Genomic DNA, 25616 nt, shown 5'->3' on the forward strand with positions numbered 1-25616 from the left:
TTAAAGGACATTTGTACCGCACACTATCACCACCGGAGTGGTCCGCTGGCGCTCTGGCGGCTCTGAAAAGGAAGGGGGGGTTTAGTGGGAAGAAGCTGTAAAAGTGCAAGAGAGCAGTGATGTGCTGTTGGCGGCCCCAGCCCGGTGGGTCTGTTGGCTGGGCCTGGGGTGTATTCGGCCGGTAGTTGCCGTGTACTGTTGTGAGAGTCTATGTGAGTTTTTGTTTTGTTGTTGCAATGTAGTGAAGTTTGTGCGGTTTGTTGTGCTGAGGTTTGTGGTTGCGTTTGGTTTGGGGTTTGAGAGGTGTATGCAGAGGGGGGGGATTGTTAGTGCAATTGGTTAATTGGCATCTTTATCCTGAATTGAGGCACTGGGCTTACGTAATCTCCCCAGGTGGAGTTCGGGAGCACCCTTGCGCCTCTGTTCTGATCTGGGTCCGTCCGGCCTTCAAGGTCCCTTTCACATCTGGTCCGCTCCTCCCCCAGCCTCCCTTGCTGCGCTACCTGTCTTCCCTTCCCACTTGTACGGCTAGTGCACCTGTCAGTGTCCACAGCTCTGATAGTGTGATGATTGCCAATATCCCGGTAGTTCCACCACACTGTGGTACCTGGTGGCAATTTAGGGGCGTGTGTGGGTATTGGGTGGGAATAAGTGTGGGTTGTTGACTCCGTGTCCGTTGGTGTCTCCTGTGTTCCACTCTGACCAGCGTCCATCGCCCAGGTGCCGTGGGAGTTTCTTCACATAGGGAGTTGTCCACGGCTATCACGACTATCACCAAAACCCCTCAGAGACCAACCAGTTCATAACCACCATGCTTCAAAGAAGCAGGATGTCTTGGACTGCATCTCCCATAATGCATCACTTGAAGCACCAAACCCTGCAGCGGAACAGGGAATGCCTATGAAGGACCAAGACAAAGATAAGCTATGGGGTAAACTTAGCCCGCCCATGGTGAATCCTAAGGCAAAAGGTGAGGATTCTTGTTGGGAGAAGCTTAACACTTTCACCAACAGCAGCATAGCTCCTAGTGGTGATTCCTTCCTCTGCCTTGCAAATGCAGCACTTACTGGGAGAAATTGAAAATTTGCTTTCCTAGCAGGGAAACTTACCAGAGGTTTTCCTATTTCACATGGCAGCCTTCCATTCACTAGAGGATTGCAAAGCGATTCCTAGTGCACAGGGAGACCCAGGAGCCTGTGGAGGAACAGAGTAGCAAACAAACACCAGCTTGTACAGCAGAGACAGAGAGAAAGAAATCCAATATTGCAGCAATCCTTTTAAGAATTCCTTCCCCTGCCCTGGACTACAAAGCCAAAGTTGCAATCAGAGGGGGCTTCCTCAGCATCTGACCCTAACAACCAACAGAGAGATGCCCGTCTATACCCCAAGTATTCAACCAATTTAAAGGTTTGCCTCAGCCAATGGGAGGAAGGTGAGGACTTATATTGAGTCTAAGAGCCAGTTTGCCTAGGTTGGATGCTGAGGAGAGGAGTTTGCCAAGGAAAAGGAGTGAGCAACAGAGAGAGAGAGAGAACCCTTTAATTCCCAGAAGTGGGGCAGAGCAACAGAGAGATGGAGAGCGCAATGATTTCCAGAAGAGGATCTGAATGCTAAGAGAGGGGACCCAACTCTTTGATTCCCAGAGAGGGGGAGAGACCCTTATCCCCAGAAGAGGGGAGTGAGCTCCAGAGAGGGGGCAAACCCAATGATTACCAGGAGAGATGAGTGAGCACCAGAGAGGGGGGGGAGCCTGTCAATCGCCAAAAGTGACCAAAGGTACAGCCACCCTGAACTAACTTCCATGCACTATTCTTATGTTTTACTATTATTTACTCAAAAACATTCAAGCTTTTTTCACTGTCAGTATTGTGTATCCCCTTGGCCCATGGCAATATGGTGCCACTGTGGGATGACAGAGCCTGATACCAGGTTGGACCCATCCACCAAAAACCTTCTTCCAGGGCATTGTGGGAAAACCCAGAATCCTATCCTTTTTCCGTTAGGACCTGAGACGTGGCTTAGTCAAATAACCTCTATTATGCCTCCAATGTAAAATGTAAGGTTTGCGAAGCACACTTGTGTGAAGGCCCCAATCCCATTGGGTTAGGAGGCAAACCTAGAATACCTGGATTCATTTTCTACCATCTGACCACTCAGGCCTATCTCCAAACCCGTATATCTCCTTGCAAGAACTGTTGTGGCATCCACAGTGCTTATGAAAAGTACATTTCAGGAAGAAATACGGTTTTTCGTTAAGACCGGCCTGCATGTAGATTTGCACCAACTGCTGTAGATACCCAGTACCTCAAGCATCTCCTCTTTCGAGTTTGCAAGGTGTCAACAATGGTGGTGTCAGGAAACCATCCAACCAACCTAACTATTCTTGCTTTCATTTATTCCTCTGCATAGCAGAAGATTAACATGGGAGATGTCAATGACCAATGCCAATACAACACTGAGACCACAATATTCTTATAGCATGCCTGTCTAATGACTGTCTTTCAGCTGGATCAACTCCTTTGTGTGAGGTAAATAGGCCAAGGTAGTGATGGGCCAATCATAATCTAAGGCTCATCCAATCTTGCAGGGAGTTCCATAGGGTGCCTGCATATCCCCTTTCTATTCAATCTATGCATCAAGCAATTTCATGATATACTCTGGGATAGGGAAATTAAGTTTCAGAAACTATGCTGATGATATGCAATTACTGTGATGTTGTCTGGCATTAAGGCTGAGGACACCTGCATGATCAATGATACTTTCAATATGGTCAGCAACTGGATGAAGGAAAATTGTCTCTGTCTTAATGACCAGAAAATGGAGCTATTGCTGCTAGCTTCTCCCAATGGGTCTGAAAACTTGACAATGATTCTATATCATTGGGCTCCCACTCTATATCGATACTGAAAAAAGCAAAAATCTCTGGGCATTTATCAGAACTCTGATATGAGCATGAATGATCAAATTTCTGCCACTGTCAGTGCCTGCCAAATATTACATCAGGTTTCTCCACCTGATTAAGCCCTTTATTACGAACATCAATGCGACTATTATCTTGAGATAATTGTTGGTAGTAAACTAGACTATGGAAATTGCCTGTTGATGGGGGATGCTGCATATGGAATTGCATGACTTCAAGTTGTGCAAAATGATGCTGCCAGAATTGTGTCCAATGCCGACAGACATTCCCACATAACGTCTGTCTTGAGAAAACTTAATTGGCTACCAGTTTCTCAAAAAGGTTACGTTCAAAATCTTAACGATAACTCACAACTGACTATATGGCCAAACTCTGAATTATCTTAAAGAACATCTGCAATGGCACAAGCCCACTTGTATCTTGGGTTCCTGCTCTCAAAAGGTACTGACTTGTAAACATATGAAACGTATGCAAGCAGGTGGCAGATCCCTTCAATTCCTTGCTCGACACTATGGAACAACTTACCAATATGTATGAGATCTGACCCCATTCTCTTTTCCTTCATAGAAAAAATGAAGGCTTTCCTTTTTTGCTAAATATTTGGATGGGGTAGATTGGATCGAAAATATTTTACCTAATGGAGAAGTCACAAAATCTATTTTAGCGACAATCGAAATTAAATTTTTTAAACTTTTTTTAATGAGGGGGGAGACCCCCTGCAGCACCCCCTTACCCCACCCGACCCTAACCTTTACCCTTACCCCACCTATTATGCACTACACATATACCACATTACCTACCATTTTTGGTCAAATTTATTCGGTCACTTCTCCGTAGGTAAAATTGTATTTAGGTACATCTATGGTGTAGAAGAGGAGCCAAGTACCCCTACTCCAACTGCCCGCCCCCATTGAGTGGGAACCAAAATATGTGAGGTATGAGGAACTGTTGAACCAACAAAGGGCAGAGCGTGGACTCTGTGCAGTACCAATAAGAGTACCTATACCTAAGAGAATCTGGGAGACAAGGTACCCATTGAGAAAACCATGCCTGCATACAAGAAAATATGATGGCCATTTGAATAAATGAATGGCAAAAGTGAATGGTGACATCACAGAGAGAGAGCTGATGCACAGGGAAAAGATGCAGAGACCAGAGAATGCAGATATTCTATAAGACTTCAAGAAAGTACCAAGGATAAGTGACATCTTGGGATCAAGGTGAGGAAGCTTATGCCACCGGAACAGATGAAGATATTAAAATAGTTTATACATGTACAGATGCAAAAGAAATGCAAGCAGGAAAGTAATCTTAAAATCTAGCCTCAAGCTTTATAGTAAATAGATTGCAATAAGCGCCAATATATATATAGATGCACATGAACGAGTAAAGGGTGGCTGTTTCCACTACGCATTATAAGCAGTGCTGAACATTAAGCAAGAAGGCCTAATTTCAGTGTGTCGCAGTTAAAAAGCAAATTGAATTCAACAAATGAATCTCAGCAAAAGGAGTTGGATGAGCCAAAAAGCCAAGATATTATCAAACTGGAATTGACTGACATGGGATACAAATTGTGTGAAAGAACAGAGACTCCTGTTCAGAAGGCTTGAGCAAAACAAAAGACGTCAGAGGAATATTAGAAAATAATATTAAATACACTAAAAGGCTTGATTCCGTGGTCTCCAGTCACGTGGAAAAATTAAGTTGGATGATCGAGGTGGTCACACCTACGCACGAGGGCAGGCTGTGCCCACACTCCTCAAATTTCTCAGAGCACATTGCAAACTCAAGGCCAATCTTCAAAGCACTAATTGACACTGGACCATTGAGGTGATGATGGATTGATACATTACTTGGTGGGAAGCTAGTGTTAAGAAGAGCTCACCAGCACCTGGATGTTCAGTCTGCATGCTGCCAGACGTAGGTGGAAAAGTACTGACGGGGGTTAGAAGCCAACCAATTATAGAGGACCCATAATTAAGGGTCCTATAGTTTTAGTAGCCAATGGAACGTTGTGTATTTAGTGATTTTGAGAGGAGGGCTTAGCTGCCCCACCTGATGTTAAGTACCCTATCACTTTCCTTCACTGTTCTATACGGATATGGAACTTATACTTAGATATTCACTTAGAGCCTATCACTCCCTCCAATAGGTTTTGTATGGATAGGATGATGTTGGTAAGTGAGGCAGGTCAGCACGTCAAAATACCTTGTGATTATTGATGTATGAATAAAATCTGCATCCCCATCCATCTCCAGGGTATTGCTACTCATCTTAAAGGGCTGGGCAACCCAGTTCACTTGGTAGCAGAGAGATGATGGTTTATTAAAAAATCCATCGACCGTCGACATAAGTAAACTTTAGAGTCTCAGCAATATTGCAAAACCTTTGCCATTCAGCTGACAGGACGTGAAGCTCCCGTAGATAGTGTAGATAGTGGTTAGTGTAAGTGAAAAAATCCTTGCAAGGAGGGTGTGACGGTTCCCCTAGTTTCCATAGAATCCCCTCCTACGTTTACGAGAAGCAGATCGAACAACAGTTTGAAGAGTCGGTAAACGGAGTTGTACGATCATGAGGGTCGGAAGAAGAAAATATGCAAACGGTGAGTAGAAACTGAGGAGTGTGGCAGATTGATGCATGCATAGTCAAATAAAGGAGAGTAATGGAGGGAGGCGGGATAAACATAACGTAAGAGTGTAATATATATATATATATATATATGGAATGAGATATTGACTTGAGTGTGGCCGAGCAATATAAATAAGTAATATCGTGTGAGAGGCCACGATAAAGAGGCTAATCCCATACCTACGTTTTAAAGAACGCTAGAAGAAATTTGAACCCAGTGTCCCATAGTGGAACACGCAGAAAATTGATCTGATTAAAGGTGGATCCAAAGGGGTTCATTTGCACTTCGCATGAAGCATTTGAGGGCAAGACGAGTTTTAAAGAGAAGATCGTAGGAGATTTATGTGGAGATTTATGTGACTGGTCAAGTTTGTCTGTTTGTTTTATGTGGTTTCGAAAAAAGTTATGACTTCATAGTTAAAGAAAAACTGATGATAACTTTAGAAGCATGAAGTTGAAAAAGAAATCGAATTATTTTTAAATTACATTTGATGGTTGTTCTTTAGCAAAATTAAAATAAAACTGTGATTAATGGGATTGGAGCTTGCGACGGTTGGTGCTCGCTCATATTGTGTTATTTACTTGAAACATATTATTTATCTGTGATTAAAAGCAAACGAGTGTCAAACAAGTTAAGAGTAGACAAATCGAGAATGGAGGATGTTACTCCATTAGTGCATCTCTGCAAGCAATTACCTAGACATGCACCTAAGCTTAGACAGTACAGTGCAAAATGGGTTAAAGGAACCGCAGATAAAATGTGTATGCTGTGGCTGCAAGGAGGGTCACTATCGAAGGCAGTCTTACAGTATATGACGACATATTTACATGCAGCAAATACTGGGAAGAAGCTAGACAAGCACCTAGCGAGCTTAGAGCTCTGGAAAATGTACCAAGGGGAGTGAGAGGAGCTGCCTCCTTTAGATTGGATACTTAATGTATGCAAAGAGGGGGTGAAGAGCCCTCTGCTGCACCCGCCCCTCTAAAATAGAAGACGGGAGTAAGAAAGACGATGGGTTATACCCATTAAGGGAATTTAGTCAACTACGCAAAGTAGTGACGAGGATCCAGAGAAAAATACTGAGAAAGATGTCATCTCTAAAGTCCTGAGGGACAAGGAGAGACGCGATAAGGAGAGAAGCGATCGAGCAAACACATCTCTAGATATAGGAAGAGAAATAAAGAGATGGAAAGGAGAAAGAGATAAAACTGATGAGATAGCGCTCTTACAGAACGAATGGATCGGAGGTCAGATTTTGCTTAAAATGGATGGTAAAGCATTGAGGATGTAAGACAAAGGGAAGATCAAGATAAGCAAGATAAAAAAGACAAAGAAAGGGAGGAACGATTGAAAGACGAAGGAGCGAAAAGAAAAGATAGACAGAGACAGGAGTAGTTATATCAAGATGAGCAAGTGAAAAAACAGGAGAGAGCAGAAGAACAAAGAAAACGTGACAATAGACAAAGAACAGCTGATGAACACGAGAAGCTAGAAAGAAAAAGAGTAGAAGAGGAAGAGCAGAAGTTAAGAGAAAAAAGAATACAGAGATTAATGGATGAGGAGATACGAAGGGCAAATAAAACAAGGGATATGAAAAGAAAAGAGGAGATAGAGTGAGAGAGAAAGCGAGAAAGCGAAGAGAATTTGACAAAGATATGGAATGCAAAAGAAGGCTGAGAGCATGCGATCTTGATTACTTAGGAAAGGAAGTAAGAAATCCTGATCCAAAAGTAGCACGGGAGGATATAGAGGAATTTGTTCCAGAATATGAGTCATTACCAGGCCCGTCTCGAGCAAATCTAGAAGACGAGTTTCACTCAAGGAGCATTAGGGAAGCGACTGATAGGGTATACCGTGAAATCAGAGCTCAGAATAAGTCAAAGGGGAAGGGAAAAAATGAACGACTTCAGAGCACTCAGTTGTATGACACAGTAGAAGCCTCATGTAGTATGAGACAAAAGGAGCTGTCTCTAGACAGAATGACTCTGAACAGAGATGAGGAGGAGAGAAGTTGCACAAGTTGGGCACAAGAAATGTCAGACGAAGAAAGGGAAACCTTCTATGGGGAAGAGAGAGATGATGCATGTGGTCCTGAGGGATGCTTTCCTATGGATAAGTAAGTAAGATGGTTGGATTTAAATGTGTCTGTATCTAAGGCGTCAGAGCCATTGACACAGTCAGACTGACCTAGGGGGCAACCCCATGGTGAGTTGGGGAGTCGCCGCCTTATGTGAGCAGGTTAAGATCATTGCCAGGTAGACAGTGATGTGGTAATATTACCCCTGCAGTAGATAGACAAATGATGAGAAATGAGAACGAGTTTGGAGCCTCACAGTTTCCCTTGCTAGAGAAAGGAGGGACGAGACCACAGTATATACCATGGCCTCAAATGGATAGAGATAATCTAAAATGTAAACTCCCGAGTTTAACTTCCACTGCTGGGAAATGGATACATGAATTGGAAAAAATGACAGGAGGAAATACATTGGCTATAGGGGACATTAAGGGTCTTTTAATCACCATACTTGGCGAGAGAGCTGATGACATGTGGACAAGGGCAGGGTACCCTGGTGTGACTACAGTCAACGCTACTCACGACGGAGCACCATTCAATAACTGTAGGGCGGCAGTCTAGAAAGCGATTCGAGTACTATATCAGGACACGTTTGATATGGGAGCTATAATGACAAAAAAGATGCAGGAAGTAGATGACCCGTTGATTTACTTTCAAGCTTGGGCCTTGAAAACGCACAAATCTTGGGGAAATTCTATACCGGTATTTTACCATATATTATGCCAAGGGCTGCCAGAGAAAGTGAAGAAGCAGCTCAAAACGTTAGTGGGTATAGAAGCTAAACCATGGTTGGCGATTCAGCTGACCATTGCACATTACTGCACTCTTGCAGGAAAAGAATCGCAAAAAAAGACGATATTCGAAAAGGCGGGGAGGGAAAGTTAGTGCAGAAAAAACTGTCCAAATACACCATTGAACGGGCAATGTTGACCAGTGTAGGCAGATCGAATTCACAGCAGATAGTGAACATGCCGCAGGTGAATAATCAAATGCAGTTTGATCAAGACAATACTGGATATGCTCCACGAGGAAGAGGATTTCGATGAAGGGGTTGGCAAGGTAATCAAGGGATTTGGCTGAATAATCAGAGAAACTTTCAGAATAACCAAGGTGGGTTTCACAATATGCAGAATGGTAACCAGAGTATGCATAATGGGCAGGTTGGGAGACCACCACCTGTATGTTGGACTTGTGGAATGACAGCACACTTTTCTCGCACGTGTAGAAGTCAAGGGATGGTGCAAAATGGGCAGTTTTCAAGAAGGGGGTGTCAAATCCACCAGCATATTTGCAGCAGAATGGAGATGGATTTGCGCAGAATCAAACAATGCAGCAGCAAGCGCCGAGATTGAAGCAAGGCTTGCAACCACAGCAGGTAGCAGTTAATCCGCCACAAGGACAGTCACAACAATCACCTATGCAGCTTCAGCAAAACACAAACACATGTCAGTTAATGACTCCGGCGATAGGGGATGTCACTGCTAATGGAGGGAATCGTAATGGGATGAGGTTGTAGCCGCAATAGGACAGCTCACAGGGAGACCTGATGTGTTCAATACTATCAGTGACACCAAACCCTCATGAGGAACGAAGGGTGGACATCAGTATAGGGGCAAACGTTTTAAACTTTTAGTAGACACGGGTGCAATGCCCTCATGTATATGAGAGGGAAAGTTTTCAATGTCTGGCAATGCCATGAATACTCAGGAGTTCACAGGAGCTACAAGCAGAGTTCCTTTCACTGAAGAATTACCAGTTTTGATAGGAGAATGTGACATGAAGGTGCCACTGCTATATTCGAGGCAAACACCTGTCAATATATTAGGACGAGATTTAATGACTAAGTTGAATATAACAAGCTTGTTCACTGATGAAGGTATATTGTGTTCAACACCAGTAATGCATTATTTAAACATGTGCGAAATGAGTATGGCATTTGCGGATAACTAGCTATGAGTGTGATTCCATTAGAACCAGAGGTTTTCCAGTATGGGGTACGCATTCTGTTATCGCGGCTACCAGGCCTAGCAGGCAGAGCAATGAGAACTCCAGATTAATTTTTGTTCAGACCAAGAATACCTATGCTCGAAGAAAAGGGATGAGTTTTTCCCTTCGAGATACAAGCAGCCATAGTGCGAGGGGAAAGGGTTTTGCTTGATGGACATGATGATGAAGGAAAACAATGGCGCACTGTAATCGCCATCATAGAGGGTTACAGATTGACTGACGTCACTGCTGAAGATATGTTTGGAGATCATCCATCTGATGATAAAATAACATTTGAGATGTGCATTACTTATTGGTTAAGAGTAATTAAAAGAGAAGTTCCTCAGAAAATGATGATAACACAAAAACGTCCTGAGTTTTTTGATGATGACATGGCGAAAGTGCCAGTTTCATTATGGACCACCGGCACATATGACATAGGCCTACTAATGGGTGTTGGAGAAGTAAAGATTAAATTGAAACCAGGAGCAATTTACCTCGAGCACGGCAATATCCTATGTCCCGAGAGGCAGATGAAGATATTTTTAAGACGATTTCCGCCATGATGGATCAGGGCATCTTAGTGACGTCAGAGTCACCGTGTAATACCTCAGTGTACCCTGTGAAAAACAGTTAGGGGGGGGTCATGGCGTTTATTGCAAGATCTTTGCCCGACAAACCAGATTGTAAAGGCTGAGTTCCCTCTAGTTCCTAACCCGTCTACGTTCCTATGTAATATACCTGTTGAAGCACAATATTTCAAAGTGATTGACTTGAAAAATGCATTTTCTCAATCCCATTGCACTAAGACTCGCAGGATCTGACATCATTTACTTTTAGGCAAACGTGCCTAAAAAGCACTCGTTTACCACAAGGGTATTGTGAGTCTCCATCAATTTTCTATAGAGTCCTTCAGTTGGACTTAAGCAATATTGCATTAGAAAGCGTTGTGTTGCAATATGTAGACGACTTTTTAGTTTGCAGCACCTGAGAGGAAGAGGGTAGATGAGATTCTGTACAGCTGATAATTATACTCGCTAGCAAAGGATATAAAGTTGACAAAGAAAAGTTACAATATTGTCGACAAGAAGTGTTGTACATAGGTGAATTTATTTCACATGAGGGAAAAAAGGTTACCCCTGAAAGAGCTGAGGCTATTTTAAAAACAGCAAAGCCACACACGATCAAACACATGCAGAGGTTTTTGGGATTATGTAATTATGTCATAGCATGGGTCTTTGACTGCAGTTTGTATATAAGGCCTTTATTGCAGGCTCTAAAGAAAGCACAGCCAACAAAAGAAAAAATAGTGTGGACTGGGGAAATGGAAGAAGGGTTAGACAAATTGAAAAAAGCAATTTGCACAGCTCCAGTTTTAGGGATTCCTAAATGTGCTGATGAATTCTTTTTTTTCTCACATACAGATGGTACTATTATGACAGCAGTGTTCATGCAGAGAACCACATTGGGGTACACGCCGCTTGCATATTACAGTGGAATCTTAGACCCAGTAATGAGAGGTAATTTTCTGTGCGGACAAAGTTTAGCCGCCGCCGCATTCGCCACAGAGAAGGCTGCAAGCATAGTGATGGGCTGCTCCATGACGTCATTTGTTCAGCACGCACTATTTGCCATTTTAGAAAAACCAAAAGGCAAGTTGACTTCTCAAAGGGCTTCTGCATATGAGGTAGTCATATCAAACCCAGCGATCAAAATAGTTTGATGCAAAATAGTGAATCCTGCCATGTTTGTAGCTGAGCCAATGACAGAAGGAGAACCTGTAGACGATTGCGCAAACTATGAAGAGTTCTGTGATGAACTCCCTAGAATAAAAGAGAACGCATTAGCAGGAGGAGAGATTGTTTTTATTGACGGCTCTTCAAGGATTGATCAAAATAATGGACAGAGGTATACAGGTGCCTCTGTGGTAAAGCACACAGCAAATGGGGAATTTCAGGTGCTTATTAGTAGTCGATTGCTGTCTCATTATTCAGCACAGGCTGCAGAAATATTGGATTTGATACTCGCAATCGAGAATCACACAGACCAGAAAGTAACAGTGTACAGCGACTCTGCCTATGTGACGTCAACGGTGCACGCAGAGTTAGAACGTTGGAAAAGGAGGGGCTACCTCTGAGTGGACGGCATGCCAGTGCAGCACGCTGCCTTATTGGATAGGCTTATTAAGGCACTACAACTCCCAGTATGCATTGCAGTCATTAAATGCGCAGCCCACACTAAAGGGACAGATTTTATCTCACATGGAAATCAAGCAGCAGATGCTGAGGCCAAGCGCATAGCAATTACAGATAGAGAGATGGTGAATGTTGAGACTTTTGATGTGAATGAAAAAATGATTGCTATGATGACTGTATCTGAAGGATGCAACCACTTGTCAAAAACACAGTGGAGGTCCAGGCGGACGCAGCACAAGAGGAAAATAATTTTTGGACGCAAAGAGGGTGTTCTTTACACCCCTCTGAAGCATTGGGGCAACAGGACTGCACTGGTAAACCGCTGATGCCTATAGCCTTATTAAGGGTGGTGCTGGAACAGTTATACAACCCTGCGCACACAACTAGGGAGAATCTCGCCACAACTATTGCTGAGGATTGGTTTGTGCCAAATTTAATGGAGCATGTTGCATTTTTTATAGTGAACTGTAGTGTGTGTCAACAATTCACTGTTGGGCAAACACTGTGCACAGTTATGGGAGTTATTCCAAGACCTAATGGCCCTTTTCAGCACTTGCATATCGACTATGTCGACATGATACAAGTATCTAATGGATATAGATACCTGATCGTAGTGGTGTGTCCTTTCTCGAGATGGATAGAAGCAGGTCCATGTATACAACCAGATTCCACCTGTGCAGCAAAATTCTTAGTGCGGGAAGTATTTCCTAGATGGGGAGTATGTGAAGTTATGAGGTCAGATAAATGTCCTTATTTTGTGAATCAGACATTTGAGCAGATCAGCTTGTTGCTTGGTATAAAGCACAAGTTTTCTTCAGCTTATCATCCGCAAGGAAATGGGATCTGTGAGAGGCTCAACAGCTTGCTTAAAGAAAGAATAGCCAAGTTGAAGCTTACCTTGAAGAAAGGGTGGTTGCATTGCCTACCACTGGCATTATATGCTATAAGGAACCGACCGGGTTCTGACCACCATCTCACATCCTACTAAATAGTGACATGGAGACGAATGAGGACACCTCTAATGCCATCATCCAGAGTTAGAAGTGATGTTCAGCCAACTGCAGAACTGTTAAGAATGGAATTGCGTGTCTATTTGAACTGTATGACTTCCAGTATTTCTGTCATTTCAGGACAGCTGCAGCAACACGGGTGTAGGGTAGTACAGAACACAGAAGGAGATGCTTCGACAGACCAATCTAAAAAATGTTGTGTTCACCAACTTTTCCCCGGAGATGAGGTCTTAGTCCGCAACCACATAAGGAAAAAGTGGGACAAACCCCATTTTAACCGTCCATTCATTGTGGAAGACGTCACCCCGTCTGCTGTCAAAATGCAGGGCAGGCGTGCTTGGATTAAATCTTTGCTGGAGAAACTCCTCTGCCCTCACCCCTACACGAAGCAATTGCAAGCATCGGGGAAGAACCACAGCATGTGCAGACAAGATCTATGACAAGGAAGAAGGACGCAGAAGCTGACAAGTAGAAAGACAAGGGGCCTCATAATGAAAAAAGGAAGGCGGAATGGTATTACCAGCATTGTTAACGGGTCCGGGCCATTACAAGCTGACAACCCGGCAATACTGCCACCGCCCGTACCGTGCCCCTTCTAAGCGGCATGCGCACGTACATGCGCCCCTTCACGGCAGAAATACTGGGATGCTGCTAACAAGAGGACATCACAAGTTATGGTTGCATGCACTTACCGGCATGCCGAAGGCGGTAATTAGGGCCTGCATGACGGCAGCAATACAGGCATCGCGGACCACTCGTAAATAGCAACCTGCAGTATAGGCAACTGCCACAGGTGCACACAATCACCACAGGTGAAGTCAATGGAGCCTGTCCCAGAACAAAAGGAGCACACCCACACACCACACCCCTTCCTACACCAAAATGAACCCACTAGCTGTTACAATCATGGGACTGGAGGACATGCCTGTACAGCTACAACAGCAACAACAACTACAACTACAACAACAGGCAGCACAGAGGAGACGCAGGAGGAGAAGGAGGGTGAGACAGGCTCAGCAAGTCCTACCAGTGCAGCCAGTGGTACCACGTAGGCAGCCACCAATCCCTTGCATCAGACCCAGTCCATTCAATCTAACCCCTGAGCAGATCCACATCCTGTACCGGTTGGACCAGAACACCATCACCACCATAGTGGACATGATACACAATGACATTGTCAGCCTGATAGAAATCCGCACTGCCATACCCCCTCTACTAAAGGGGGTGTCTGTGCTCCACTTCCTGGCCACAGGCACCTACAAGCACACCTTGGGGCAGCTGCATGGCATATCACAACCACTCTTTTCACACATGCTGACCCAAGTGCTTGATGCCCTCCTGAAGCATGCAAGCATCCACATTTCCCTACCATGGACTAGCCAGGACCTCTCTGACACCAAAGTAGGCTTCCATGCACTGGCAGGCATGCCCAATTGCGTCGGTGCCCCCAACTGCACCCATGTAGAATTGGTGGCCCCTTATGCCAGGCGGTGTACCACAATCACAAGCAATACCACTCCATCAATATGCAGATGGTATGTGACTCCAGCAAGATCATCAGACATTGTTGCGCCCGATATCCCAAATCTGCAAATGATGACATGGTGCTGCGTAACTCCACGCTACCCCGCTACATGGAGTGACATGCTGGACGACGTGCCTGGCTGCTCGGTAAGTTGCCTAACTGGGCCATGGCAGTGCATTGGGTTTGTGAGGTGGGGGGGATGCATACTCAACCTGGGTGGGATTGACGGGATGCATACTCCACCTGGGTGGGGTTGGGAGGATGCATACTCCACCTGGGTGGGATTGGGTGGGGGGGATGCATACTCCACCTGGGTGGGATTGGGGGGCGAAGCATACTCCACCTGGGTGGGATTGGACAGTGAGTGGACAATGCACTCACAGCTAAACACTGTTGTCCTGAACATCCCAACTTGAACATGACACATCAATGCCATACATAAGAACAATGCCGCACATCAATGAGAACATGCCACACGCACAAGCAGGCCACCATGGTATGTCAAGCGATGGATGACAAAACATGATTACACCTGTGGCAATGCCGCTAGTGTGAATAGGTACAGAGTAGCATACACTGCAATTATGAGTGGCAAGACACTGTTCCGCATCCACAGTACATCCGCATCAGCAGGCAAGTGAACACCCTGTATCATCTGTACAACGCAATCCACACCAGCAGACCATAGTTCAGTGCGCAATGCATCAAATGAACCTGTGTGCATACATCCAGGGACATGTGCATGTCAACACCAAATAGCTGCAGCCAATGCCGTTTATCCTCAAGGTGTCAGCTTAGATATTGACTCACACATACCTCTTTGTGCTGCCATGCAGGTGATGGTGGCTATCCCTTAAAGCCGTGACTGCTTACCCCTGTACGGAACCCGCATAACAGGCATGAAGAGGAGTACAATCAGATTCATAGCCCTACCGGTTTTGTGATTGAGCAGACCTTTGGCCTGTTGAAGGCACGGTTCCACTGCCTAAGCAGGCCTGGTGGAGCACTCCTTAATGGGCCTGAGAAGGTGGCAAAGATCACCATGGTCTGTGTCATGCTGCACAACATGTGCATCCGGAGAAACGTACCACTGCCACCTGACATTGACATACATGCACCGGGTGAGGAGGATGATGATGGAGAAGAAGCACTCCTGGCAGTTCGTGATGAACAAGATGGCCGTGCTGTACGCCAATCACTGATTGACGATTACTTCTGAAGCACAGGGACGTTGATGGTTATGTGTCAGTACTACACTGAGCACTGGGACCGTGTGGACATGGACACAGGGTGTGTGGGGAGTTGGGCACTGTGCGCTGTCATGAATAGAAGGAACACACACGAAATGAACAATGTCCAGTCGTGAAATGATTTTGAACACAACGGATGTATTAAGAAAAATAACAATATAGTGCTTCCTCCCTCCACCACTCACACGCCCTTCCCCCTCCCCCAAAACATCCAAACACCCCATACCCCCAAACACCCCATACCCCCCAAATACCCCATACCCCCAAACACCCAATACCCACCCCCAAACACCCAATGCCTCCAATAAACACCCCCATAACTCCTTCAACACCACCAACTCCACCTCCCCTCCTCACCCATTGCCATCCCACACATGATGTGGTTGGACCGGCTATTTCAGGCCTCTTTTTGTGTCAGGGGCAGAATTTCTATGTGCCTTGCACTGCGCCTCATCATCCGCACAGGGCTTGAGGGAGTCGAGATTGCAGGTGTGGTTGATGGGGTGGAGGTGGATGGATTTGGCACCGCCGATGCAGGTTTTTGCTGCTGCATGTGTTCCACCATCCTGCTAAGGACCTGTGTCACCGCCCCTAAACTGTCACGAATGAGTATGGCACTCGAATTGATGGCCGTAATGGTTGCAGCATTTGCCTCCCATATTTCACTGCGTATTTGTTCACCCTCGGCCACATACTGGTGCACCAGTTCTATCATTGAGTCCTGGCGGGCCTCTACCCTCGACAGGCGTGCCTCCATGTCAGTGGGGGCTGTGGAGGTGGACGGTGCTGTGGCTGGGTGGACCATTGCAGGGCTGGCTTCTGAGGTGCTGAACAGATGCCGACTCCGCAGTAGTACCGATGGTTCCTGCATGGGGCTTGCTGGTGTGCCCTGTGTGGAGTGGTGGGGGGTGTACTGGGGGCTTGGTGTATGGGCACATTCGACATGGATGTTGTCATCAATGTCCTTGTATTCCTCCGCGTGCACATCCACATCGCTGAGGGGGGCTGTGGCTGCTGCCTCACCTACAGAACTGGTGGCAGCAGACTGCGTACCATCAGCCTCTCCCTCTGCAATTGTTGCTGACTCTGTATTTGAAGTCTAGTCGGCTGCTGTGATCTCCTCCTCAGCCGGCCTGGCCTGTACTGGTGCCCTCGGTTGCACTCTGGCCCGCGGTGCTGCCCCGGAGGTGGAAGGCCCAGTGCCCTGGTGATGACTTGGAGTGTGTTGAAGCCCTTGGGCCAGGGTTCTGCCCTTCACTTTCTGCATCAGTGCCTGTGGGGGGAACAAGAGATGCAGGGCATCACTGATGGTGTTACATGCAAAATGCATGAGTTGGTACTGTACACTATTTCATTTCTCATGCATTGCATTCTTATAGGTGTGTCACACAGGGTACTTTCAAGGGGGGGGCATATTGGCATAACCCGTGGCCTCTCCATTCGGTACTCATGTGTACCAGGTGGCATACCGTTGTATTGCGGTTTGTGTGATGTGTGACATGGGTGTCAGTTGGTAGTGGGATTGGCACGCAGCATGCATTTCTTTGTGCCAGTGTTTGGGCCTCCATCTGGACATCGATCTGTATATGTGTGTATGATGGGCCATGCACTGACTTGGCTCACTTTCACATCTGTTGTACTATGTCATGTTTTGGCCTATTGGGGTTTGCGGGGTCACTCACCTCCCTCTCCCGATATCGCCGCACCCATCTCCATTTCACCAAAGCCCTCAATAGACTCCATATTTATGGTGGTGCTGCAGGTCTCTTCCCATTTCATCAATTTTACTGGTGAGTGGGCAACCCCGTCTGTGGCCATGGCCTCCCTGCGATTAGATGCCAGGATGTTAGGCACCCAGAGACGTAGGTCATCCCATCGCTTCTTACAGTCTCTAACCGTGCGGGGGGGTGGTGCCAACCGCTGTCATCTTACGTGCAACCTCCTCCCATATTTCTTTTTTTCTGAGTTGAACTTCCCTTTTGAGGTTGTTTGTGAACACCTCATCTGCATGGGCTGAAAGAGTATCAGCCAGAATGTGGAGCTCCTTGTCGGTTAAGCGCTTCTTGCGCAGGCTGGGGGTGGTCTTGCGGGTAGCCTTGAACATGCTGGATGGTATGGCCCTGCTCTCAACTCTGTAGCACTGCTGGATTGAGAGGATTGAAATGGATTGTGTTTTTAAAGATGGCCGCCATTGCATTTCCCGTTCCGTCTCAATGACGTTTCTTCCGGGTCCGGTATTTGTATGATATTATTACTGGGTCGTTATTAAGGGGTTGCTCCTTGGCGGAGGTGGTATCGGCGGGTCCCGTGATGGCGCTATCGGGGGGTTGGAGGGCCTTTAGCGGCGTGACGGTGCAGCCATTACCGGCATGGGGGTTCGTGTGTGCTCACGCACTCGTAATCAGCCGCTATTAATGGCGTCAAGGGTGCACAGATGCGCTATTACCACCATGCCTGTAATGACTCCGTTTTAGTGGGATACTCATAATGAGGCCCAAAGAGTTAATTGGACTGTAGCTTGTTTCAGGACACTCCTTTTAAGCCATAAAAGGGTTAAGGGAAGAAAATTCAAACACTCTGTGCATATCAGTTGCAGTGTCAAGGGAAGATCTGTATTCGTGAAGCCACAGTAGATTATTGACTTTGGACTGAGGCATGCTTAAGCCTTGATAAGAAGAGGATATTGCCAGATTCTGATCGTACATACAGCAATTGGAAAAGGGTACAGTACCCAGACTTGTTTAACACTCGGTTCCTGTTTGGAATTACCTGTGGTGTTACCCAGTGATGACCATTCTAGGCACGGTCTCACTTATTTCGAGTTGGTGTTGTGCTCTTTCCCTTCGTTGGTGGGGAGAACTACTCGCATTCCAGCTTTCTTACAAAATCCTAAGAATTACAAAGTTATAAGAAGATTGCTTATAGTCATCACTGAACAATTCTTGCTGCTACCTGATTACAGTGAGGAGAGCACAAATACCCCTATGAACTGATGCAGCTCATAGACTAGTCAATGTACTGTTCTTTCGTCTGATTGAGAAGTACCTGCATCTTGTTGGAAGGCACACTGATGTGCTCACCTTTCTAAGGGATCCCAGAAACACTGCAAATCTGAATGTGATCTTGGAAGGCATTATCATCCAAGTGAGCATTTATTCTGAGCGAAATCACAGATCGGTGTAGAAACTTTCCTTCAAGGCACAGATCGAAGGGTTGCTGATCAAAAAAGACTCGAATCATGTTGAAAGAAATTCGACATGTCATCTGTGCTGAAGCAGATTTGAGGCATAGATTGGGAGATAATCAGCTATATCAGCTTACTGAGGTCGTTTTTCTTCATACTAAAGCGGCATCTACAGTTCGGCTGGTGAAAGACTGGTTCCAGAGATACAGAGAAAGTTGTTTTTGTCATCCAGTAAGCAGACAACTGATCAAGGACGAGTTGCTGAGTCAAGACAGCAGCTTCCAGAAGCAGTTCACAATGATGATGTATTAAAGTTTGAGTTTTTTCCTCCCTTAGGTATTCAAGATGGGGAATCTCAGTAGCAATATAATATTACCACATGAAGAGAGACGCTCACATTGTCCAAGAAGTAAATGGTGTAGAGTGACATATCTTTGTGTAATTTACACTTGCATTGTGTTCATACTCATACTGCTTTCATTGACTGTACAAACATTGTTCTACATTGGTGCAACTGGAGCTAAGGCTCCTGTGCATGCTCCTGAACAGAAGGAAAATGTACACGTGGCAACTACTAGGCAGCCTAGACCCTATGTAGTAATTGCTGTTGCAAAGAAAGATGGCAAATTGCCTGAGCTTCAGATGGATGTCACTAACAATCGCTCACATGCAAAGAGTTGATTATGAATTAAATGAATCAAATGATTACCTGGACAGCACGGCACGCTAGCGAAATAACATATAGTACCAACACATGCTGGAAGTTGGGAGAAGAACTTCAAAGGATGAATGCTTTGTACATACAGCATAGGGAAGTCGAAAATCTTCATAGCTGTTGAAATAGATGTCCTGACTCCACATTGCATAGCACATCTAGCATTCTGTAGTACAAGAGGCCAGTTCATGGGCCGAACAGCCTATCTCAAATGGGCAACTGAATGGATGGATCCAGATGAAGATGACTATATTCAAGATATAAAGACAAGAAACAACACCAAGACGAGGAATCTCGTGATCAGATATGAGAAACCTGGAGTAAAAGGAACTTGAATCAGACGGGAAGTGCATAAAAGACTGAAAGTTCCAGGAAAGTCTGCAGAAGACATTCGTAGATGGAAGAACAGAGGCCACATGCAGATTTGGGGAACTGTCCTATCACCAGAGGGCTGGGAAGAAGGTGTGGTGATCTGCAGAGATTGGGTAATAATGGGTCACTACCAGCCAACGATTGAATATGCACAAATGTTGTGAAAGCCTCTATGGCCTAATCTTGCTAGGCTACTGACATGGTTCGAAGACAGAGGAGTACCCTTGCAGATAGTGCTGTTAAAGAGTGCAAAGCTGTGCTTCCAAAATAATGGAACAAGAACAATGGAAGAGAACCAGAAATGTGGTCGAACATTTGAAGCACCAGGCATGAACATTGGAACAGCAGTAATCATGGATCATTATTGGGCTTGTGGATCCAAACCATACATGAAGCTATCTAAAGACTGGGGAGGAAAAAGCACACTTGTGAATGTCCATGTTCCAGCATTAGTGATTCCAAAGAGTGATCTGAATCTCGACAGTTTCTCAAAAGCAGATGCGCACCTGAGAAAGAAGAGATCTGTGGCGCTAATAAAGAGAATGAAGAGCGAGAACGATTTTTCAGCCAAGTCATTAGAAGCCTTTGACTCCATCCCATATGAACACAGACTGTTCAGACAGACTTCTTCACTGTTCATGTTGATCTTCATGCCAAGAATCCAGGTTGGAGCAAATACCAAGTGGCTTCAGATAACCAAATGGGAATTGCTGCAGACAATTAAAACTTCTATTAAGGGATTCAATGCAATCAGAGAAGAGATGAGAGCCATAAGACTGATGACTGTCCTGAACAAATATGTCTTGGACATGATCACAGCTATGGATGGAGGTGTTTGTGCAAAAATTGGAGAATCATGTTGCATAGTCATACCTTCTCATGATGACGAGAATGGAACCTCGACAGAGGCCATAGACATGCTGATGAAACTCCATGGCCAGATGATCGACGAAGTAGAAGACATTGCTGATGACAGCTGGTTTGTATCACTCTTCTCTTGGGTTCCACAATGGGTGGAAGACATGTTTAAGTTTCTTGGAGCCCTGATCGTGTTGGCATTACTTGGATTTTGAGTGATCAAGATAATAATCCCGTAGTGCAAGAAGACAGCAAAGAAAGCCATCGGGATGAAGATTAGGATTGATGTAGAAACAGGATGAAAGCCCAAAGACTTGACAGATGAAGAAATCAGAGACTTTGTGAAGGCCAGTATCCATGCACCTGAGGGAACGAAGTTCCTGTACCCAAAGAACCATAAGAAATATGTAGGAAGATGTATCTATTGCAGTCCAAGTGGACAATACATGCTCATGACATGGAACAAGGATGAGCATGAAAAATCAGCAGGATGCCTGAAGGGAGTCATAAAGATATGGATCCCAAAGAAACATTTCTTCAGACAAGGATGTCTAGATGTGAAGGATGATGGGAGAGTGGTCGATGAATTACCCAGAGGGGGGAGTGTAGAGGAGGAGCCAAGTACCCCTACTCCAACTGTTCCGCCCCATTGCCTATAGAGTGGGAACAAAAATATGTGACGTTTTAGGAACAGTTGAACCAACAAAGATCAGAGCGTGGACTCTGTGCAGTACCAATAAGAATACCTATACCTAAGAGAATCTGGGAGACAAGGTACCCATTGAGAAAGCCGTACCTGCATACACGATGATATGATGGCCATTTTGATAAGATTCCTGAAGATGCAGAGCAGATGAATGGCAAAGGTAAATGGTGACGTCACACAGAAAGAGATGACACATCACAGAAGAGATGCAGAGACCAGAGAATGCAGATATTCTATAAGGCATCAAGAAAGTACCAAGGATAACTGACATCTTGGGATCAAGGTGAAGAAGCTTATGCCACCGGAACAGATTAAGATATTAAACTAGTTTATACATGTACAGATGCAAAAGAAACACAAGCAGCCAAGTCATCTTAAAAGCTAGCTTCAAGCTTTATAGTAAATAGATTGCGGTAAGCGTCAATATATATATAGATGCACATGAACGAGTAAAGGGTGGCTGTTTCCACTACACATTATAAGCAGTGCTGAACATTAAGCAAGAAGGCCTAATTTCAGTGTGTCGCAGTTAAAAAGCAAATTGAATTACAAATGAATCTCAGCAGAAGGAGTTGGATGAGCCAAAAAGGCAAGGTCTTATCAAACTGGAATTGTCTGACATTGGATACAAATTGTGTGAAAGAACACATACTCCTGTAAAGAAGGCTTGAGCAAAAGAAAAGACGTCAGAGGGCGATTAGAAAATAATATTGAATACACTAAAAGGCTCGATTCCATGGTCTACAGTCACGTGGAAGAATGAAGTTGGACGATCGAGGTTGGTCATACCTACGCACGAGGGCAGGCTATACCCACACTCCTTAAATTTCTCAGAGCACAGTACAAACTCAAGGCCAATCTTCAAAGCACTAATTGACACTGGACCATTGAGGTGATGATGGATAGATACATTCATTGGTGGGAAGCAAGTGTTAAAACAAGCTCACCAGCACCTGGATGTTCAGTCTGCATGCTGCTAGACATGGGTGGAAAAGTACTGACGTGGGGTTAGAAGCCAATCAAGTATAGAGGACCGCGTAATTAAGGGTCCTATAGTTTTATTAGCCAATAGAACGTTGTGTATTTAGTCACGTTCATAGTGGCCATTTTGAGGGGAGGGCTTAGTTGCCCCACCTGATGTTAAGTACCCTATCACTTTCCTTCACTGTTCTATACTGATATGGAACTTATACTTAGATATTCACTTAGAGACTATCATTCCCTCCAATAGGTTTTGCACTTTGCCACGCAGGATGACATTGGTAAATGACGCAGATCAGCACGTCACTAATGACGATTTTGCATGATATAACCTCAGTTTTTACTAAAGATAAATGAGTAAGATGATCGTGCGAGTGCTGATGTTCGTTGTACTCCCTATTTTAGATATTTGACATTAAAGCAGATGCCCTTTTGCCAAACTACCTGAGTCGTCTTGATTATTGATGTATGAATAAAATCTGCATCCCCATCCATCTCCAGGGTATTGTTACTCCTCTTAAAGGGCTGGGCAACCCAGTTCAATGGTATCGGAATATTTCACATAAGATGCCACTAAATCCATCTGATGTATGCCTATCCTGATACGTAATGTTCTCCTTATGTTTATTTTGTAGTTTGTCTTTTTTTTATGTTTCAGCGCTTTGGCAGGTTCAAGTGCTATGTAAATAAATAAATATATAAATACACATAAAATAAATAAATAAATAGGCCTTAATCTGGAACATCTTAACTCCATCGAAGAGTAGAACATTTGCTTACAGTCGGAAGACAAGCGGGCAAGTGAGAGCAGAGAAAAGAGACATGACATACAAAGGACAGAGAACGAACTTTACAAATACAATTACAATTACAACTGTTGGAAAAATTCATAAAAAAGTGCACAAAACAAAAAAAGTTTTTTATGGACTAGTAATTTTTCTTTATTTTAGCTTGAGTTTTAGCCATTCCTGGATGTCCTTCTATTAAAGAGTCATGGTAGTTTGCTATAATTTGGTTTTGCAGGTCTTTCTCCAGAACGTACAGTCTCCCTTGAAAGTGCGGTAGATTCTTCATGCTAGTGTATTGGTCTCCTCTTGACAGCCATTCATGATGTTCTGATTGGTTCATCAAGTGTTGAAGGTCAATTTTTAGGTCGTCCAAAGTGTCAGTTGCTGCAATCGCGTTCAGGATTCGTTCTTCAGGAATGATTGCCACGGCGTCTGGTGTGGTGAACGCCTTTTCGTCTTCCCTCATTCGTGATAGGGCATCCGCTTTTCCATTGCGTACTCCGGGTCTGTAGGTAATGACAAAGTCATATTCTGCAAAAAATAGAGGCCAGCGAAGTTGACGTGATGATTGTGCTTTTGCGGTTTTCAGATATTGTAGATTACGAAGGTCCGTAATGACGGTGACTGTGTGCCTGGCTCCAAGAAGTTAATGCCTTCATGTCTTGAATTGTTAACAATTCTTTATCTGCTTTATCTGTGATCGCATAGTTCAATTCGGGAGCAGAGAACTTACGTGACCAGAAAGCCACGGGATGTAATTGTCCTATTTTGGGAACTCACTGAGACAAAACCGGCCCCCTTGCTACATTGGAAGCATCGGTTTCGACGACGTATGGCAATCGGGTCGGGGATGCTGTAAAATGGGTGCTGATGTGAATGCTCGTTTTAGGGCCTGGAAGGCTTCTTCTGCTTCTGTGGTCCACTGACATCTTTCGCAGTAGGCATGTGATGGGGTGAAAAATCTGGGAGAATCCTGGAATGAACCGACAATAAAAATTGGCGTACTCGAGCACACTTTGTACACCTTTCGTGGAAGTTGGTGAAGGCCATTGGAGGATGGTATCCACTTTGTGCGTGTCCATGTGTACCCCTTGCACTATAAGTATAAACCCGAGGAATTCAACCTCCTTCACAAAAAAGAAGCATTTCTCCAACTTGGCATACAGCCAATGTTGTCAAAGTCTTTCTAAAGCAGCCCGGACATGTCTGACATGATCCTCCTTGGTCGTTGAGTAAATGAGTATGTCATCGATATAGACGAGTGCGCACACGTTCAATAGTTCACTGAGTATATTGTTCATAAAATATTGGAACGCTGCGGGGGCATTAGATAGCCCAAAGGGCATATCCTGATATTCGTAAAGACCATATTTTGTGCGAAAGGCTGTCTTCCACCCATCCCCTTTTTGACTCTTACCAGATGGTAGGCCCCTTGTAAATCCAATTTGGTATAAATTTGCGCATTTTTTACTTGATCCAGAAGTTCTGGAATGAGTGGCAACGGGTACCATTTTTTTCCCGCGATCTGAATGAGGGCTCTGTAGTCAATGCAAGTTCTCAGGTCTCCCTCCTTCTTGGGCACGAAAAATAAGGCAGAGGAAGCAGGGGATTTTGACGGGATTTTGACGGGCGGGATTTTGATGTTGGCTAAATACTGATCCAAGTATGTCTTTAAATGTTGGTTTTCTTGCTCCGTTAGGGCGTAAATCCGACTGCAATGAACCTGGGCTCCGGTTACAAGATCAATTTGGCAGTCATACGTTCTGTGCGGGGGTAAGGTATTCGCTTGCTCCTTTTGAAATACATCTTGGTAATCCATGTATTCAGAGGGTAAAGAACTGGTGACACCTAATACGATTCCTTTCTTTGAACTTGGTTTAATGTTATCTTTCACTAAGCATTCTTTGTTGAAACAGGTTTTAGCACAGTCTGGGGGAAATGTCAGAACTCTTTTACGCCAGTCGATCTTGGGATTATGGGTTTCCAGGGAAGGCATCCCTACTATCATTTGGAACTGAGGAGCGCCAATGAGATCGAAGGTGATGTCCTCTTGGTGACCTCCCTGACACTGAAGCGTAACTTTTTTGGTATAATGCGTCACTGGGCCAGACGATAACTGAGATCCATCAACCGCTGTAACATTTTCCGATCTCTGCTTCTGTTGGAGAGGAAGACCTATCCGTATAGCCAAATCTTGGTCAATGTTATTCCCCACAGCTCCACTGTCAATATATGCTTCTAAAGCATGCATTTTCGATGGGTGTTTGTTATCTACCAAGAGCACTGGGATGACTACTTGTGAGGTCTGTATTAGTTCCTTTTCACCACTCGACAAGTGGACCCCTACGCTTGCCGGGTGCTGGAGCTTTTGACTTAATCACAAACTCAACAAATTTGCCACATATTGTGGTTGGCAGGCCAGG

This window comes from Ambystoma mexicanum, chromosome 13 (assembly GCF_040938575.1).
Source record: "Ambystoma mexicanum isolate Mex_15411 chromosome 13, UKY_AmexF1_1, whole genome shotgun sequence".
Taxonomy (NCBI): Eukaryota; Metazoa; Chordata; class Amphibia; order Caudata; family Ambystomatidae; genus Ambystoma; species Ambystoma mexicanum.